We start from the raw sequence: 22411 nt of genomic DNA, 5'->3' as shown, positions 1-22411 counted from the left end.
CCCAAGTTTTCTATCTACCATGGGCCTGCCAAACTGATCCAAATCTGAATGGTTGGGATGTCGTTTATGAAGTGTCACGATGTGTTAGACCACCTCCCCCAATGAAGATGATTATGAACCTCACATTAACCCAAACACATATGAAGGTGAATTCTTCCAAGAAACACATCTTTCCAAAAACTTTTCAAGAAACCCTCTTCTTCACCCCGAAACATTGAAGTAGACAGCGACAGTGAATCCGACTTCACCCCTGAGCCAGAACAAGAAGAGCCGGAACAAGAGGAGGTTACTGTTGCGGATGACATGTCAATGCTTGATTGATTACACAAAGGTGGCCTTCCACATGTTGATGCCGCTGAACCCAATGAGCACGTCATTCATGATAGTGATGATGATGATGCATTTATTGATCCCGGAGCATATATAGACGATCAAGATTATTATTAGTTCCTGTTAGGTATTCAATTTGTATTATATACATATATATATATATTTAGTTCATGTTAGGTATTCAATTTTTTTATGTTGTACTTGATGATGATACACTTAAGTTATATACATAGTATTATTCATGTCGGTATTAATTTTTTTTATGTTGTACTAATTTTGTTTACTCTTTGTCAAGGCAGGTGTTGAAACATGGTGGGCACGGGTCCGAACTGCTCCGAGGCTCCTTCTTAATCGGCACGTGGTAGGAGGGGTACTTCCGTTCCACCCTAGTCTCTCCGAAGAGCGTTGGTCGACAGTATGAAGACACCGGTGGGCGCTTCTTCGTCGGCGTCATTGCCCACTGGGAGAGGAGGTCGGGGAGGGAAGAAGAGAGGAGGTCGGGGAGGACATGGCCGTGGGAGAGGTAGGCGGGCTCCTACGCCTTCCTCTCCACCACCCCCAGCTGATTCACTCGAGCATAGGACTGCTAGGGTGGACATGTCTGAGGAGGAGGCTACGCGGACCCCAGTCCATGAGCCTCGATTCGACGGGCCTTCGGCCCACGAGACTCTGGACCAGGGTACATCCCAGGAGACGTTTGCCTGAGGGGCCGAGTGGCCATGCTGATGGTGGTGGGGATCCGACTAATAGCGAGGGCGAAGTGGTTGAGGGGGCCACCGTCTACCAGCGTGGTTATACATGGCTCCCGCCCGTGCCAGCGACCCGCGAGCAGAGCTGGTTGATTTTCACTGATGGGGAGAGGTAAGTGCATTTACTCTTTTTGTATCTTTTGCCTTCATGTTTCTTCAAATATCTAATGTGTTGGCCTTGTCATACTACAGGGGTTGGGACCATGGTCCGGATGTCCGCAGGCCCAACACCGTCCTTGGTGTGCTTTGCCGGCAAAACTTCCCGGGGTTTGTCACGTTACCCAGTGAGTGCAGCTAGGATTGAGCTGGGAGCACTGCTTGGCTGCCCTGGCCCTGCCTAAGGAGATGATCAACGGTGTCTTGTGCCACACGAGGGCAAACATGGTGATTAGAAAGTTCTGGGTAATTTCTCCTTTACACAATAAACAATCTTCAAATAGCTAGATATTGTACTAACCAATGTTGTCTCGTTTGATTGCAGACCTTCTACAAGTGTGAGGAGGGATACGAGGAGGCCGCGACACAGGTTATCGATGCCGAGTGCAAGCACCTACTACAAAACTTACAGCATGAGGCTCGGGTGTAGGCTATTTGAGACTACTACACCTCACGTGGTATTAAGAAGACTAAGTCGGCATGCCACGAGAAGTTTCTGAAGAAGGAGTAATACATGATGGTAATTACCTATTCTTAAGGCCTTGTACTTAGTTTCCTTGATTTGATTCATAGGCGTAACGCTCAAGTTTCTTTTTACTAACTTAGGTGCCCCCGAGATGGTGTGCGGATCAGATGGATTGTTGGGAGGTGTTGGTGGATGAATGGTGCTCAGACCAATGGCTAGCCCTCCACAACAATGCCAAGGACCGACGTGCCCAAATGGAAGGTGTGCCACACCATCAAGGCAACGCCAACTTATATCAGTTCGGGCAGAAATGGGTATGTGGTTTGCTTGATGATTCATGCAATTCATTCTTAATGCTAGCTTGAGCCCTTTAATTACTAATTTACTCCGTTCCTCTCTTTCAGGCGTGACACAATAAGGCAGAGGTGCCAGAGGTGTACGACCTCTATGCCATGGCCCATACTGCCTCGTACCAGAAGGTCAAGGTATTCTCTACGTCTGACCTCGGTCATCCAGAGTACGTCACCAACATATCCTCCCACAACAAGCTCATGAAGTACAGAGATGAGGGGAAGGCGAGGAAAGGGTAGGACTTTAATCCGATCCAGGGTCCCATTGATCCAGAGCTGGTGATGATATCTGGTGGCGGGAGGTCCCATGGCTCGATAGCCATTGGAGATGGACTTATCCATTGTCCTCGCACTCTCCCGAAGATCAAGGTGCACTCTCCCGAAGATCAAGGTGCACCAGTCGAGCTCCGCTCTTGAGATAAGGTCTCGTCAACGGCCAGTCGAGCTCGCCTTCAAGGTTAGTTATACGGACTCAGCTATCTTTCCTCCATTACATTTTGTGTGCGGCCATCGATGATTACAATGCTAACGAGGAGTGGTGTTGCAGGCTGCTCTTCATAGAAAGAGAGAGATAGAACCCAGGCGCTTCTGGCGGAGAGGGACCGGCAGGCGGCAGAGAAGGAGTGGGAGTTGGAGGAGAGGACTGATAGGATGTTGAAGGAGGAGAGGACTGCTAGGATGTTGAAGGAGGAGAGGACTGCTAGGATGTTGAAGGAGGAGAGGGCACAAAATGACATGCAGAACCGGGCCATGTACGAGCTCCTCGTGGTAAGTTTCTTTTGCATATTAGCCAAATCATGCACTTAATGTTCATTTCATTACTAACTAGTATGACTGACTCGTCAAAAACAAATGTGCAGTCTGTGTGCGAGAAGACTGGCCAAACCCCTCCATCGACGCCAGTCATTGCTCTGGGGACCATAGTGAGTTTCATTTGAATGGTCATTAGTTACTATTCTTAACATTTGAGTGCCATCATGCTAACGAGACATTGCAAATGATCTTTGGTGCAGCATAACTCCAGACAAGCATCGCATGATCCTTCTCCAGGTGGTACCGACACGAGGAACCCCGGTGCTTCACCTCCGTGATGAGGGTAAGTTTTCTCTAGTTTTTTGGTTAAAAATGCATAATGACTCGGACTTAGCATTATTTCATCCAATATGCTTACCATAATGACCTAGACTTAGCTTATTTTCCTCCAAAATGACATAATAAGCTTACTTAGCTCCAAAATGATCCATTTTACCTAAATTAGCTCTAAAATGATCTATACTTAGCTTTGTTTCCTCCAAAATGACCTAAGTTAGCTCTAATATGCTAACTTAGCTCTAATATGCTTAGTTACCTAGGTTTGCTCAATAATGACATACACTTAGCTTACTTATGTCAAAATGGCATAATTAGCTTACTTAGGTCAAAAATGGCATAACAACCTTGCTAACCTCATAAATGTCATATACTTAGCTTATTTTCCTCCAAAATGACATAATAAGCTTACTTAGCTCCAAAATGATCAATTGTACCTAAGTTAGCTCCAAAAATGACCTAAGTTAGCTCTAATATGCTTAGTTACCTAGGTTAGCTCAATAATGACATATACTTAGCTTATGTCAAAAATGGCATGATATGCTTAGTTAACTCAAAAATGGCATAATTACCTAGGTTAGCTTGAAAATGATCTATTTTACCTAAGTTAGCTCCAAAATTATCAATTTTACCTAGGTTAGCTCCCAAATGATCCATTTTACCTAAGTTAGCTCCAAAATGATCATAAAACCTAAGTTAGCTCCAAAATGATCCATTTTAGCTAAATTAGCTCATAAATGATCCATTTTACCTAAGTTGGCTCATAAATGATCCATTTTACCTAAGTTGGCTCATAAATGATCCATTTTACCTAAGTTAGCTCATAAATGATCCATTTTACCTAAGTTAGCTCATAAATGTCATTTTTACCTAAGTTAGCTCATAAATGCCATATACTTCTTCTTCTTCATTTTCTTCTTCTTCTTCTTATTCTTCTTCTTCTTCTTCTAGTCTTCTTCTTCTAACTTTCTTATTTCCCATTTTTCAGATTCCATTCACTTCACGGAAGCTTGCATTGATGGAGTGCTTGTGTTCCCTTTCTATTTTTCTTTTGTATCGATGAACAATGTGGAACTTGCTATATGGATGAAACTATTGTAATATGTATGGATGGAACTATGTATGTGGAACTTGCTATGTATGGTTGGATGGAACTATGTATGTATGATGAAACTTATGTGTTGGATATGTCATATGTTTGCTGTGAAATTGCCTTGTGAAATATATATATATATATATATCATATATTTGCTGTGAAAATGCTTGGATATTAGAAAAAATAGAATAAAGAGAGGCAATGCAGACTCTTTGCCGTTTGCCACCGACGGCAAAGAGGCCACGTCGCAGCAACCTATGCAACCTAGGAGCTGACCCATTTGGTCACTTTGCCATCTGTTGCAGATGACGAAGGCTGGGCAGTTTGCCGTCTGTGGTAGACGGCAATGGCTGGGGCGGTTTGCCGTCCATGGCAGACGACAAAGAGCGTGGAGGGCATGATGCGTCTGCTGACGTCAGATGGCAGACGGCAAAGGGGAGGGCATGTTTTCCGTTTGCTGATAGACGACTGTAACACCCCCGTAGTCAAGCTACAGTAATCACACACTGTTGGTGCCATGTCATCGCAATTAATTTGCTTAACCTCACTTTGATCCAAACCGAATTCAAATTCAAATTTAAAAAAAATTAAAATAATATGTATTGCAACAACAAAACAAAAATGTTCAAATTATTCTATAATTCCCTCTGATCAGTTGTCATGTTGTAGCTAACTCCATTTGACTCACAAATAAATTCAAAGTAAATTAATAAATGGTCCAGCAGCAAATAAAATGACCTTCTTAGAATAAACAATTACTTATTTAACTCCAATTGCCTCCAAACTTGTGGGTATGCTCAAAATAATGCCTAGTATTTATGTGACAAATTTCATCTACAACAAAATTTATTAGGTTCAAACTTAAAATAGAAAGAGAGGAGGAATACAAAACAGTAAACAAAAATATAAAAGAAGAGAAAACCTAAGCTACTCACGCTTTGGCCCATGTGGCTGGGGAGGACCAGCCCTCCTCCCACCTCCTGTTCACAGGAGGGCATGGAGGCCATCCATGGCGCCCCGGCTAGGTGCCGACCATCCACGCCTTCCCCTCACCTACAAGACCGCCACTACTGCAGGATGCTGCTAACGCGACACTATGATCAGAGACCCTTCGAGAAACTGTGTGCGATGCCATAATCACAAACGGTGCTGTATGAAAACTGTCAGAAATGTGTAAAATGTTTGCGATGACGGATGCATCAAACACGGTTCATGTTTTAGTTGCGTGTGCGATGAAGGGCATATGGTTCAGTTCAATGAACTATTTGCGATGAGGAGGAACAAAAGAAACGGGCAGCCAGATGGAGGCGTGTGCGATACACAACATACGGTTCACTCAGATGAACTGTTTGTGATTAGGCAACACAAAAGAAACGGTCAGCCAAATCAAAGGTGTGTGCGATATACGGCATGCGATTCACTCGAATGAACTGTTTGCATTGAGACATGAGAACATAAACGATTCAACTTAACAAGATGTGTGTGATACGCGGCAAACAGGTTTGTAATCAGAAATGTGTTTGTAGACCGATAAGAACACAAACGGTTGCTGCTAATAAGACGTGTGTGTTGTGCGATGGGATTGCATACAGAACAACATATATATATATATATATATATATATATATATATAGACACACACACACTTATAAGGACATGCTTGCATAACCAAATTAAACATCCACTTACATAGGTGGCTACTACAACCATGGCATTTGCACACACCAAAGTAAACTATTACATGCATAATTACATAGGTGGCTACTACACACATGACATTTCCACACACCAATAAAGTAAATTATATATTACATGCATGATTAACTAGCATAAACGATCATCTGATCATCATCTACTTCTTGTGACGCTGCTTTCTCTGCTTGTGGCTCGATCCGGGCTCGTCGATTTGGGTAACGAGGCACTTCCTCATGTCAAGGATCCTCCTGTGCATCTCGTAGCATGTGTACACGCTCTTGGCTACAAACCTGAGGTGAGGTTCATCTAGTTGCCGCATCCAGGCCCCGTGCCAGGATACGGGACTTGTTCTCTGGGCATCCTACTTCATCTTTTCGTAGTAGGGGTCAATGATGGTCGAGGCGAGTTCGACCAGGGAGTCCTTCTTCATGCTACCCCAGACCGTGTAGTGGTCACGGATTTCTACAAGGTTCTTGCAGGCCAAGCCCATAACACCGAGCGCTTTTACATCGTTGGTGGTATCCATCGTGGCGAACTTGTAGTCAGTGCTGTTGACAAACCTGTTGAAACGGTCGCAAGGCTCTATGGCCATGCAGTAGTGGTAGATGAGGACATGATGGTGCACGCACAACTGGGCGGCGACAACCTTCTGATCTATGCGGGGATGACCAACGGTGTACTGGAGGTCGATGCCGACCACCTTATACTTGTCTCCAGCAAGCAACTGCTCAACGCTGTTGATCTAGTCGTCCACCACGGCCGGGTCGATGGTGTACACCACCGAGAGATCCATCTCCCTTGCGTGGGTCTCCACTCTATGCTCCCCGAACTCCATTAGAGCGCCGCCGGACATCCCCTCTCTATGTGTCATCGTGGGTGGGGCTTGTTGTGTTGTGGGGCATGATCGAAAGGTTGAAGAGACTAAGGTTATAATGGCCGCGGAAATTAAAGGGGAAGCTGGACGACCAGGAATATCGGCAGGCCCTGATGGCAGTTCTAATTCGCAGCGCGTAAATCTAGCGTGCTGCATGTAACTGCATCGCATGGCAACGTGCGCGGCGCAACCGCATGCATACGGGGCCCCCGACGGGATCATGCGCACGGCCAACTGTTGGCAGAGCGCGCGCGGAGGGACGCGAGCAGAGCACTCCATGGTCGCCTCAACAGTGAGCAACCATATATATATATATATATGCATATAGCAGTTGAACACGCAAGGAAAAGCTGTCCACAAGCCTAGCGCGCCGACGGACGCGAGCAGAGCACGCCAACAGACACGAGCAGAGCGTGCCGCGGCGCCTAACGACGAGCACATCACGCTGCGGCACCTAACGGCGGGATAGACCTTCATTCAAGCCAATCAAAATAAGACTGGAACGGACATGTCTGTATTGAGCAAAGGGATCGCACATGTCTGTATTGACAGGAACGAGTATGCAATAGCAAAATAAGAATTAAGGGCACGATGATGCGATCGCAGTGGTGGTTACAGGAGGCAAGAAGAAAGATGCATCCATCAACGTACAACCTCCTCCTCCTCAACTCAGTGTGCTGGCCGGGCCACCGACCGGCGGCTAAGGAGCGGCGGCTTGTGTGGCGAGGTCAAGGTGCTTCTCAACTAAGGCATCCAAGGCTTCCAGCCGGCTGAAGAAGGCCAGCGTCGTAGCGTCCTCACTGGCCTTGTAGATACCTATGTACATGATTCGTTCATACACATGGATGTGTAGGTTGACCGTTTCTTGCAGGGCGAGGCGCCTCGCGGCGAGCGCGACCTCCAGGTGGACATTCTTTGTGGCGTCGGCGGGCAGTCGCAGGGCCACCAGTGCTTCAAAGAGGTTCCGACCATGGAGGCCGATTAGGATGGAAGGCAATGAGGAGCCCGGGCGCGCAGGCTGGAGGAGTACAATGATGTCGTCCGCGAGCATCTTGACGATGGTGAACCTGTTGGTGCTGCGAATGATCATCTGGTCCAACTGGCAGTCGTAGCTGGCGTCGACGGCGGCCATCCACCAGCAGATCGCCAACACCGTATGGAGACGATCCACGGTGCCATGCCGCAGGCCGGCATCGTGGACCATCTGGCACAGCTGCTGGCTGCTCGCGTGCATCACCGCCATGGGTCTGGAGTGGGCACTTTTGCGCTTATTAGTGTAGATGCTTAGGCAAGTGCTTAGGTGCGTATGATGTGGTAGATGCATTGGAATGGAGGCGCGCCTTTATATGAGTGCAAACTGCGTTGCATTCACATCGTGCTGCCACTTTTCCCGGTCCTCCCATTACTTCCCTCATGCATTCACACAATGCTAATTGAAGGATGATGCATCATTGGCCGTTCAACATTTCGGGAACTGCTACCCTCTCCCTCGTCTGCATTAAAGCCGTATCGGGCACTGCGCCGCCCACTGTCAAATCGAATAGTACTGCGCTGCCCCGCTAGTGATTCACATGGGTAATCCAAAAGAACCGTTTGTGCTCAAGAGATGCACAAATCCTGCTTTCACTTTGCATACGGGTGTTCTATCTGAAACCATCATGCTTGTTGTGAGAAGCTCTGGTTTGTGAGAAGCATATACCCAAACCTGCCCCAAATGGGACAAAAACTTTACCATGGGATGTTGATGCCGCTCCATGATAGCATGCCAAGTTTCATGAATTTCCGACGAGTTTTGGATTTACTAGAATTTAAAAACCAGGTATCTCAATGTTTGCGGCCGAGTGACGGTGGCACGGTGCTTGACATTCATTCCTATTTCTTGCATGGGACCTAAGCATGCACCCAAGGACCAAAGATTTTATTTTTCAACCAATTTAGATGCACCGGAGCATGTGCATGTAGTTCAAATTTTAATTATGCAAATAAATGCATTGAAAACTCACTTAATGCATAAAAATGTCCAAACGAACCCCGAAAAATCACAAAAAGAACACAACACTCCTGTTCCTCTATGTTGACACGAAAAAAATTTGAAAGCAATAAGAGACAATGGATATCGTTTCACCCCCAAAGTTGGGGCGTTCCCTACCAAAACCATCATGCTTGTGAGAAGCTCTAGTTTGTGAGAAGCATATACCCAAACCTACCCCAAATGGGACAAAAACTTTACCACGGCATGTTGATGCCGCTCCGTGATAGCATGCCAAGTTTCATGAATTTCAGACGAGTTTTGGATTTACTAGAATTTAAAAACCAGGCATCTCAATGTTTGCGGCCGAGTGACGGTGGCACAATGCTTGACATTCATTCCCATTTCTTGCATGGGACCTAAGCATGCACCCAAGGACCAAGGATTTGATTTTTCAACCAATTCATATGCACCAGAGCATGTGCATGTAGTTCAAATTTGAATTATGCACATAAATGCATTGAAAACTCACTGAATGCACAAAAATGGTCAAACGAACCCCGAAAAATCACAAAAAATAACACAACATTCCTGTTGTTCTATGTTCACAAGATTTTTTTGAAAGCAATTAGAGGCAATGGATATCGTTTTGCCCCCAAAGTTGGGGTGTTCCCTACCGAAACCATCATACTTGTTGTGAGAAGCTCTGGTTTGTGAGAAGCATATCCCCAAACCTGCCCCAAATGGGACAAACTTTCCCACAACATGTTGATGTCGCTCCATGATAACATGCCAAGTTTCATGAATTTCAGACGAGTTTTGGATTTACTAGAATGTAAAAACCAGGCATCTCAATGTTTGCGGCCGAGTGACGGTGGCACAATGCTTGACATTCATTCCCATTTCTTGCATGGGACCTAAGCATGCACCCAAGGACCAAGGATTTGATTTTTCAACCAATTCATATGCACCAGAGCATGTGCATGTAGTTCAAATTTGAATTATGCACATAAATGCATTGAAAACTCACTGAATGCACAAAAATGGTCAAACGAACCCCGAAAAATCACAAAAAATAACACAACATTCCTGTTGTTCTATGTTCACAAGATTTTTTTGAAAGCAATTAGAGGCAATGGATATCGTTTTGCCCCCAAAGTTGGGGTGTTCCCTACCGAAACCATCATACTTGTTGTGAGAAGCTCTGGTTTGTGAGAAGCATATCCCCAAACCTGCCCCAAATGGGACAAACTTTCCCACAACATGTTGATGTCGCTCCATGATAACATGCCAAGTTTCATGAATTTCAGACGAGTTTTGGATTTACTAGAATTTAAAAACCAGGTATCTAAATGTTTGTGGTCGAGTGACGGTAGGATGGTCCTTGACATTCATTCCCATTTCTTGCATGGGACCTAGCAAGCACCCAAGAACCAAAGATTTGATTTTTCAACCAATTTATATGCACCGGAGCATGTGCATGTAGTTCAAGTTTGAATTATGCACATAAATGCATTGAAAACTCACTTAATGCATAAAAATGTCCAAACAAACCCCGAAAAATCACAAAAAATAACACAACACTCTAGTTGTTCTATGTTGACACGAATTTTTTATTGAAAGCAATTAGGAGCAATGGATATGGTTTCTCCCCAAAAGTTGGGGCATTCCCTACCGTAACCATCATGCTTGTTGTGAGAATCTCTGGTTTGTGAGAAGCATATACCCAAACCTGCCCCAAATGGGACAAAAACTTTACCACGGCATGTTGATGCTGCTCCATGATAGCATGCCAAATTTCATGAATTTCAGACGAGTTTTGGATTTACTAGAATTTAAAAACCAGGTATCTCAATGTTTGCGGCCAAGTGACAATGGCACGGTGCTTGACATTCATTCCCATTTCTTGCATGGGTCCTAAGCATGCACCCAAGGACCAAAGATTTGATTTTTCAACCAATTTGTATGCACCGGAGCAGGTGCATGTAGTTCAAATTTGAATTATGCACATAAATGCATTGAAAACTCACTTGATGCATAGAAATGTCCAAACGAACCCCAAAAAATCACAAAAAAACACAACAGTCCTGTTGTTCTATGTTGACACGAGAGAAAAATTTGAAAGCAATTAGAGGCAATGGATATCGTTTCGCCCCCAAAGTTGGGGCGTTCCCTACCGAAACCATCATGCTTGTTGTGACAAGCATATACCCAAACCTCCCCCAAATGGGACAAAAACTTTACCATGCCATGTTGATGCTGCTCCATGATAGCATGCCAAGTTTCATGAATTCCAGACGAGTTTTGAATTTACTAGAATTTAAAAACCATGTATCTCAATGTTTGCGGCCGAGTGACGGTGGCACGGTGCTTTACATTCATTCCCATCTCTTGCATGGGACCTAAGCATGCACCCAAGGACCAAAGATTTGATTTTTCAACCAATTTATATGCACCGGAGCATGTGCATGTAGTTCAAATTTGAATTATGCACATAAATGCATTGAAAACTCACTTAATGCATAAAAATGTCCAAACGAACCCCGAAAAATCACAAAAAATAACACAACACTCTTGTTGTTCTATGTTGACACGAGAAATTTTTTGAAAGCAATTAGAGGTAATGGATATCGTTTCGCCCCCAAAGTTGGGGCGTTCCCTACCGAAACCACCATGCTTGTTGTGAGAAGCTCTGGTTTGTGAGAAGCATATACCCAAACCTGCCCCAAATGGGACAAAAACTTTACCACGGCATGTTGATGCCGCTCCATGATAGCTGCCAAGTTTAATGAATTTCAGACGAGTTTTGGATTTACTATAATTTAAAAACCAGGTATCTTGATGTTTGCGGCCGAGTGACGGTGGCACAGTGCTTGACATTCATTCCCATTTCTTGCATGGGACCTAAGCATGCACCCAATGATAAAGATTTGATTTTTCAACCAATTTATATGCACCGGAGCATGTGCATGCAGTTCAAATTTGAATTATACACATAAATGCATTGAAAAATCACTTAATGCATAAAAATGTCCAAACGAACCTCGAAAAATCACAAAAAATAACACAACACTCCTGTTGTTCTATGTTGACACGAGAAAAAAATTGAAATAAATTAGAGGCAATGGATGTCGTTTTGTCCCCAAAGATGGGGCGTTCCCTACCAAAACCATCATGCTTGTTGTGAGAAGCTCTGGTTTGTGAGAAGCATATACCCAAACCTGCCCCAAATGGTACAAAAACTTTACCACGCCATGCTGATGCCACTCCATGATATCATGCCAAGTTTCATGAATTTCAGACGAGTTTTGGATTTACTAGAATTTAAAAACCAGGTATCTCAATGTTTCCGGCCGAGTAACGGTGGCAGGGTGTTTGACATTCATTCCCATTTCTTGCATGGGACCTAACCATGCACCCAAGGACAAAGATTTGATTTTTCAACCAATTTATATGCACTGGAGCATGTGCATGCAATTCAAATTTGAATTATGCACATAAATGCATTAAAAACTCACTTAATGCATAAAAATGTCCAAACGAACCCTAAATAATTCCAATTCTTTTATGATCACTGCAGATAAAAGGTCTAGGAATTCAAACACCGTCCATGGCCGCCGTGACCCCATTATGTAATTCAAATCAAGACGAAAAATCAAGTAGATCCCACACAGTTTATTATAACCAACCATGTGAGATGCATCACAAAATATCTTTGGACCGTGTCTGAATAATGGACCGTGTCTGATGACACTTTGCGTGCCAATTTTTCGGCTGAAGCGATTCCAAATTTTTGGCTTCTGCGGAAATATCTACCTCCCTGCTACCTCTTGAGCACTGCGTTGGTTTTCCCCGAAGAGGAAGGGATGATGCAACAAAGTAGCGTAAGTATTTCCCTCAGTTTTTGAGAACCAAGGTATCAATCCAGTAGGAGGCTACGCGCGAGTCCCTCATACCTGCACAAAACAAATAAATCCTCGCAACCAACGTGAATAGGGGTTGTCAATCCCTACACGGCCACTTACGAGAGTGAGATCTGATAGATATGATAAGATAATATTTTTGGTATCTTTGTGATAAAGATGCAAAGTAAAATAAAGGCAAAGTAAAAAGCAAAGGAAATAACTAAGTAGTAGGAGATTAATATGATAAAGATAGACCCGAGGGCCATAGGTTTCGCTAGTGGCTTCTCTCGAGAGCATAAGTATTCTACGGTGGGTGAACAAATTACTGTTGAGCAATTGAAAGAATTGAGCATAGTTATGAGAATATCTAGGTATGATCATGTATATAAGCATCACGTCCGAGACAAAGTAGACCGACTCCTGCTTGCATCTACTACTATTACTCCACTCATCGACCGCTATCCAGCATGCATCTAGAGTATTAAGTTAAAAACAGAGTAACGCCTTAAGCAAGATGACATGATGTAGAGGGATAAACTCATGCAATATGATGAAAACCCCATCTTGTTATCCTCGATGGCAACAATACAATACGTGCCTTGCTACCCCTACTGTCACTGGGAAAGGACACCGCAAGATTGAACCCAAAGCTAAGCACTTCTCCCATTGCAAGAAAGATCAATCTAGTAGGCCAAACCAAACTGTTAATTCGAAGAGACTTGCAAAGATAACCAATCATACATAAAAGAATTCAGAGAAGATTCAAATATTGTTCATAGATAGACTTGATCATAAACCCACAATTCAACGGTCTCAACAAACACACCGCAAAAAGAAGATTACATCGAATAGTTCTCCACAAGATAGGGGGAGAACATTGTATCGAGATCCAAAAAGAGAGAAGAAGCCATCTAGCTAATAACTATGGACCCGTAGGTCTGAGGTAAACTACTCACACTTCATCGGAGGGGCTATGGTGTTGATGTAGAAGCCCTCCATGATCGATGACCCCTCTGGCGGAGCTCCGGAACATGCCCCAAGATGGGATCTCGTGGATACAGAAAGTTGCGGCGGTGGAATTAGGTTTTTGGCTCCGTATCTGATCGTTTGGGGGTATGTAGGTATATATAGGAGGAAGGAGTACGTCGGTGGAGCAACATGGGGCCCACGAGGGTGGAGGGCGCGCCTGGGAGGGGGGGGGGTAGGCGCGCCCCCTACCTCGTGGCCTCCTCTTTTGTGTCTTGACGTAGGGTCCAAGTCTCCTGGGTCTTGTTCGTTGAGAAAATCACGTTCCCAAAGGTTTCATTCCTTTTGGGATCCATTTGATATTCCTTTTCTTCTAAACCCTAAAACAGGCAAAAAAGCAATTCTGGGCTGGGCCTCCGGTTAATAGGTTTGTCCCAAAAATAATATAAAAGTGGAAAATAAAGCCCAATAATGTCCAAAACAGTAGATAATATAGCATGGAGCAATCAAAAATTATAGATACGTTGGAGACATATCAAGCATCCCCAAGCTTAATTCCTGCTCGTCCTCGAGTAGGTAAATGATAAAAACAGAATTTTTGATGTGGAGTGCTACTTGGCATAATTTTAATGTAATTTTTCTTAATTGTGGTATGAATATTCAGATCCGAAAGATTCAAGACAAAAGTTTAATATTGACATAAAAATAATAATACTTCAAGCATACTAACAAAGCAATTATGTCTTCTCAAAATAACATGGCCAAAGAAAGTTATCCCTACAAAATCATATAGTCTGGCTATGCTCCATCTTCACCACACAAAATATTTAAATCATGCACAACCCCGATGACAAGCCAAGCAATTGTTTCATACTTTTGGTGTTCTCTAACTTTTTCAATCTTCACGCAATATATGAGCGTGAGCCATGGACATAGCACTTATAGGTGGAATAGAATGGTGGTTGTGGAGAAGACAAAAAGGGAGAAGATAGTCTCACATCAACTAGGCGTATCAACGGGCTATGGAGATGCCCATCGATAGATATCAATGTGAGTGAGTAGGCATTGCCATGCAACGGATGCGCTAGAGCTATAAGTATATGAAAGCTCAACAAAAGAAACTAAGTGGGTGTGCATCCAACTTGCTTGCTCATGTAGACCTAGGGCATTTTGAGGAAGCCCATCATTGGAATATACAAGCCAAGTTCTATAATGAAAAATTACCACTAGTATATGAAAGTGATAACATAGGAGACTCTCTATCATGAATATCATGGTGCTACTTTGAAGCACAAGTGTGGTAAAAGGATAGTAAAATTGTCCCTTCTCTCTTTTTCTCTGATTTTTTTATTTGGGCCTTTTGTCTCTTTTTTATGGCCTCTTTTTTTTCGTCCGGAGTCTCATCCCGACTTGTGGGGGAATCATAGTCTCCATCATCCTTTCCTCACTGGGACAATGCTCTAACAATGATGATCATCACTCTTTTATTTTTCTTACAACTCAACAATTACAACTCGATACTTAGAACAAAATATGACTCTATATGAATGCCTCCGGCGGTGTACCGGGATATGCAATGAATCAAGAGTGACATGTATGAAAGAATTATGAATGGTGGCATTGCCACAAATACGATGTCAACTACAGATCATGCTAAGCAATATGATGATGATGGAGTGTGTCATAATAAACGGAACGGTGGAAAGTTGCATGGCAATATATCTCGGAATGGCTATGGAAATTCCATAATAGGTAGGTATGGTGGCTGTTTTGAGTAAGGTATATGGTGGGTGTATGATAGCGGTGAAAGGTGCGCGGTATTAGAGAGGCTAGCAAAGGTGGAAGGGTGAGAAAAGTGTGTATAATCCATGGACTCAACATTAGTCATAAAGAACTCATATACTTATTGCAATAATCTACAAGTTTTCAAAGCAAAGTATTACGCGCATGCTCCTAGGGGGATAGATTGGTAGGAAAAGACCATCGCTCGTCCCCGACCGCCACTCATAAGGAAGACAATCAAAAAATAAATAATGCTCCGACTTCATCACACAACGGTTCACCATATGTGCATGCTACGGGGATCACAAACTTTAACACAAGTATTTCTCAAATTCACAACTACTAAACTAGCACAACTTTAATATCACCATCTTCATATCTCAAAACAATTATCAAGCATCAAACTTCTCATAGTATTCAACACACTCATAAGAAAGTTTTATTATTAATCTTGTCTACCAAGCTTATTAGGATTTTAAGAAAATTACCATGCTATTTAAGACTCTCAAAATAATCTAAGTGAAGCATGAGAGATCAACAGTTTCTATAAAACAAATCCACCACCGTGCTCTAAAAGATATAAGTGAAGTACTAGAGCAAAACTACATAACTCAAAAGATATAAGCAAACCACATAGAGTATTCTAACAAATTCCAAATCATGTATGGCTCTCTCAAAAGGTGTGTACAGCAAGGATGATTGTGGTAAAAGAAAAAGTAAATACTCAAATCATACAAGACGCTCCAAGCAAAACACATATCATGTGGCGAATAAAAATATAGCTCCAAGTAAAGTTACCGATATAAGTAGACGAAAGAGGGGATGCCTTCCGGGGCATCCCCAAGCTTTGGATTTTAGGTGTCCTTAGATTATCTTGGGGGTGCCATGGGCATCCCCAAGCTTAGGCTCTTTCCACTCCTTGTTCCATAATCCATCAAATCTTTACCCAAAACTTGAAAACTTCACAACACAAAACTTAAAGTAGAAAATCTCGTGAGCTCCGTTAGCGAAAGAAAACAAAAGACCACTTCAAGGTACTTTAATGAACTCATTATTTATTTATATTGGTGTTATACCTACTGTATTACAACTTCTCTATGGTTTATAAACTATTTTACTAGCCATAGATTCATCAAAATAAGCAAACAACACACGAAAAACAGAATGTGTCAAAAACAGAATAGTCTGTAGTAATCTGTAGCTAGCGCAAGATCTGGAACCCCAAAAATTCTAAAATAAATTTCTGTATGTGAGGAATTTATCTATTAATCATCTGAAAAAAATAATTAACTAAATATAACTTTCCAAATAAAAATGACAGTAGTTCTCGTGAGCGCTAAAGTTTCTGTTTTTTACAACAAGTGTAACAAGACTTTCCCCAAGTCTTCACAACGGTTCTACTTGGCACAAACACTAATTAAACACAAAAAAACACAAGCAAAACAGAGGCTAGATAAATTATTTATTACTAAACAGGAGCAAAAATCAAGGAATAAAAATAAAATTGGGTTGCCTCCCAACAAGCGCTATCGTTTAACGCCCCTAGCTAGGCATAACAAGCAAGGATAGATCTAGGTATTGCCATCTTTGGTAGGCAATCCATAAGTAGCTCTCATAATAGATTCATAAGGTAATTTAATTTTCTTTCTAGGAAAGTGTTCCATGCCTTTCCTTAATGCAAATTGGAATCTAATATTTCCTTCCTTCATATCAACAATTGCACCAATCGTTCTAAGGAAAGGTCTACCAAGAATAATAGGACATGAAGGATTGCAATCTATGTCAAGAACAATAAAATCTACGGGCACATAATTCCTATTTGAAACAATAAGAAAATCATTAATTCTTCCCATAGGTTTCTTAATAGTGGAATCCGCAAGGTGCAAGTTTAAAGAGCAATCATCAAAATCATGGAAACCTAACAAATCACACAAAGCCTTTGGAATCGTGGAAACACTAGCACCCAAATCACATAAAGCATAGCATTCATGATCTTTAATTTTAATTTTAATAGTTGGTTCCCACTCATCATAAGGCTTTCTAGGGATAGAAACTTCCAATTCAAGTTTCTCTTCATAAGATTGCATCAAGGCATCAATGATATGTTTAGTAAACGCTTTATTTTGACTATAAGCATGAGGAGAATTTAGCACAGATTGCAACAAGGAATACAATAAACCAAAGAGCAATTTTCATAGTTAAATTCCTTGAAATCCATAATAGTGGGTTTAGCAACATCTAGGGTTTTAATTTCTTCAATCCCACTTTTATCAATTTTAGCATCAAGATAAAAAAATTCTGATTTCTTGGAACGCCTTCTAGGTAAAGGTGGATCATATTCAGTCCCATCATTATCAAGATTCATATTGAAAAACAAATATTTAATAGGGGACACATCAATAACTTTTAGATCTTCATCATTATTTTCATAGGAACTAGAAGAACACGCTCTTATAAAGGCATCTAGCTTAGCACGCATCCTAGCGGTTCTTTCTTTGCACTCATCAACGGAAATTATCATGGCTTTGAGAGACTCATTGATATCATGCTTAGGTGGAATAGATCTAAGTTTCAAAGAATGAACACCAAGAGAAATTCTATCAATGTTCCTAGCCAACTCATCAATCTTAAGCAATTTTTCTTCAATCAAAGCATTAAAATTCTTTTGCGAAGTAATAAATTCTTTAATATTAGGTTCAAAATCAGAGGGCATCTTATTATAATTTCCATAGGAATTGTTGTAGGAATTACCATAATTATTAGAGGGATTACTAGGATAAGGCATAGGATTGAAATTTCTTCTATACGCGTTGTTACCAAAATTGTTCCTACCAACAAAATTCACATCCATAGATTCATTATTATTCTCAATCAAAGTAGACAAGGGCATATCATTAGGATCAGAAGAAACACTCTGATTAGCAAATAATTTCATAAGTTCATCCATCTTTCCACTCAAAACATTAATTTCTTCTATCGCATGCACCTTTTTATTAGTAGATCTTTCAGTATGCCATTGAGAATAATTAACCATAATATTATCTAGGAGTTTAGTAGCTTCTCCTAAAGTGATTTACATAAAAGTGCCTCCCACAGCCAAATCTACAAGATTTCTAGAAGCAAAATTCAATCCGGCATAAAAATTTTGTATAATCATCCACAAATTTAAACCACGAGTAGGGCAATTACGTATCATTAGTTTCATTCTCTCCCAAGCTTGTGCAACATGTTCATGATCAAGTTGCTTGAAATTCATAATATCGTTTCTAAGAGAGATGATCTTAGCGGGAGAAAAATACTTAGAGATAAAAGCATCTTTGCACTTATTCCATGAATCATTACTATTTTTAGGCAAAGAAAAAAACCAAGCTTTAGCACGATCTGTAAGTGAAAAAGGAAATAGCTTCAATTTAACAATATCATTATCCACATCTTTCTTCTTTTGCATATCACACAAATCAACGAAGCTCTTTAGATGGGTAGCGGCATCTTCACTAGGAAGGCCGGAAAACGGATCTTTCATGACAAGATTCAGCAAAGCAGTATTAATTTCACAAGATTCAGCATCGGTAAGAGGAGAAATTGGAGTGCTAATAAAATCATTGTTGTTGGTATTGGTGAAGTCACATAATTTAGTATTAAGCCATCGTGACAAGCAAGCAAACTAACACACAAGCAAACAAAAAACAAGCGGGCAAAAAGAGGCAAATAGAGAAAGAGATGGAGGATAGGGAGAGAGAGGGCGAATAAAACGGCAAGGGTGAAGTGGGGGAGAGGAAAACGAGAGGCAAATGGCAAGTAATGTAATGCAGGAGATAAGGGTATGTGATGGGTACTTGGTATGTTGACTTTTGCGTAGACCTCCTCGGCAACGGCGCCAGAAATCCTTCTTGCTACCTCTTGAGCACTGCGTTGGTTTTCCTCGAAGAGGAAGGGATGATGAAGCAAAGTAGCATAAGTATTTCCCTCAGTTTTTGAGAACCAAGGTATCAATCCAGTAGGAGGCTACGCGCGAGTCCCTCATACCTGCACAAAACAAATAAGTCCTCGCAACCAATGTGAATAGGGGTTGTCAATCCCTACACGACCACTTACGAGAGTGAGATCTGATAGATATGATAAGATAATATTTTTGGTATTTTTGTGATAAAGGTGCAAAGTAAAATAAAGGCAAAGTAAAAAGCAAAGGAAATAACTAAGTAGTAGGAGATTAATATGATAAAGATAGACCCGGGGCCATAGGGTTCACTAGTGGCTTCTCTCGAGAGCATAAGTATTCTACGGTGGGTGAACAAATTACTGTTGAGCAATTGACAGAATTGAGCATAGTTATGAGAATATCTAGGTATGATCATGTATATAGGCATCACGTCCGAGACAACTAGATCGACTCCTTCCTGCATCTACTACTATTACTACACTCATCGACCGCTATCCAGCATGCATCTAGAGTATTAAGTTAAAAACAGAGTAACGCCTTAAGCAATATGATGAAAACCCCATCTTGTTATCCTCGATGGCAACAATACAATACGTGCCTTGCTACCCCTACTGTCACTGGGAAAGGACACCGCAAGATTGAACCCAAAGCTAAGCACTTCTCCCATTGCAAGAAAGATCAATCTAGTAGGCCAAACCAAACTGTTAATTCGAAGAGACTTGCAAAGATAACCAATCATACATAAAAGAATTCAGAGAAGATTCAAATATTGTTCATAGATAGACTTGATCATAAACCCAAAATTCATCGGTCTCAACAAACACACCGCAAAAATAAGATTACATCGAATAGTTCTCCACAAGAGAGGGGGGAAACATTGTATTGAGATCCAAAAAGAGAGAAGAAGCCATCTAGATAATAACTATGGACCCGTAGGTCTGAGGTAAACTACTCACACTTCATCGGAGGGGCTATGGTGTTGATGTAGAAGTCTTCCGTGATCGATGCCCCCTCCGACGGAGCTCCGGAACAGGCCCCAAGATGGGATCTCGTGGATACAAAAAGTTGCGGTGGTGGAATTAGGTTTTTGGCTCCGTATCTGATCGTTTGGGGGTACGTAGGTATATATAGGAGGAAGGAGTACGTCGATGGAGCAACAGGGGGCCCACGGGGGTGGAGGGCGCGCCTGGGAGGGGGGGAGGGGTAGGCGCGCCCCCTACCTCGTGGCCTCCTCTTTTGTGTCTTGACATAGGGTCCAAGTCTCCTGGGTCTTGTTTGTTGAGAAAATCACATTCCCGAAGGTTTCATTCCGTTTGGACTCCGTTTGATATTCCTTTTCTTCGAAACCCTAAAACAGGAAAAAACAGCAATTCTGGGCTTAGCCTCTGGTTAATAGGTTAGTCCCAAAAATAATATAAAAGTGGAAAATAAAGCCCAATAATGTCCAAAACAGTAGATAATATAGCATGGAGCAATCAAAAATTATAGATACGTTGGAGACATATCACTCCCCGCCCCTCCCGCTTACCAAAAGCCACATTCCCCCTTTCCGCCTTCCTTTCCAAGTTGAAACCTTCACTCCTTGCTTGCAGCGCCGCTGCCTCCTCGCTGATGACCCTCCTTCACGCTGCTCAGCCTTGCCTATCCAGGCAGGTAATCCACACCCGACCCCCATCCTCCTTCTCCTTCCACCACCACATGCCCCGACCGCCGGCGCAAGCGCGACACCTTCCACCCAAATCACCGACCCCCTCCACCAAATAAGCACCGGCCTAAGCCATGGTGCACGCAGTATAGCCAAGACCTCAAGGAGCATTTGGCTGTAGAGAAGCAAATCACGGCCGCACGCGCGGATGAGGTCACAATGGCTGCCATTCGTGCCGACTCCCAGATCTTGGAGGAGCACCTCGCCGTCGAGGCCACCGTTGACGCCTCGCACACCGACGCCGCGATGCGGTTGGCTGCTTTAAATGACAGTTCATGGCGTTTTCTTGACGCCACCGTCGGTGCCTTCGACGAAGACTACGAGGTCTTTTCTCAGCGTGCACGTGCTTACCTCATCTCGAGAGCCAGCAGGTTGGTGCCCGGAGTGGCTCAGGCAACTCACCACTACAAGGAGGGCACCCACGATGCGGAGGCCTCGCCCTCTTCCATGTCCAAGGAGCCAATCGTCATCGATATCTCCAACAATGAGTAACTTGTCTTATTAGCTCACTATAAGGACCCATGCTCAGTTTGCTAGCTACTGCCTTTCCTTAACAAATTCTAGTGAATTGTGCTATCTACTTTCACCATGCAATCTTCTGCTATAGTGTATATTTTCTATATGTCTTGCAATGTGGTGTTCAATTAACTGCTTGGTTCAATTCTGCAAATGTGATGTTCAATTCTTCAGGGTGCAATATTTCCAAGTTGTTAAGTATGCTTGGTTTGGTTAACTATCTAATCTTCTATTAGGAGTATGTTATATTGTTCAATTGGTGTTTAGTTAACTGCTTGGTTCATTTGTTGTGGCTTGGTTCACTTGTTGTGGTGTTTAGTTAACTGCTTGGTTCAATTCTGCAATGCGATGTTCAATTGCTGTGGCTGCATTCTCTTATTGTATACCATGTGAGGAATAAATCGAATTTGGCTGTACTAAATACATGAGAAACAAATACAATTGCTATATTTCCAAGTTGTTAAGCATGCTTGGCTTGGTTAATTGTGTGATCTTCTATTAGGAGTATGTTATATTGTGCAATGTGGTGCTCAGTTAACGTTTGGTTCATTTGTTGTGGTGTTTAGTTAACTGCTTGGTTAAATTTTGCAATGCGATGTTCAATTGGTGTGGCTGCATTCTCTTATTGTATACCATGTGAGGAATAAATTGAATTTGGCTGTACTAAATACAGGAGAAACAAATACAATTGCTATATTTCCAAGTTGTTAAGCATGCTTGGTTTGGTTAAATGTCTGATCTTCTATTAGTTGTTTGTTATATTGTGCAATGTGGTGCTCAATTAACGTTTGGTTCATTTGTTGTGGTGTTTAGTTAATTGCTT

Source organism: Triticum urartu, chromosome 3 (genome assembly GCF_003073215.2).
Source record: "Triticum urartu cultivar G1812 chromosome 3, Tu2.1, whole genome shotgun sequence".
NCBI lineage: Eukaryota > Viridiplantae > Streptophyta > Magnoliopsida > Poales > Poaceae > Triticum > Triticum urartu.
Note: the sequence above shows the minus strand (reverse complement) of the source record.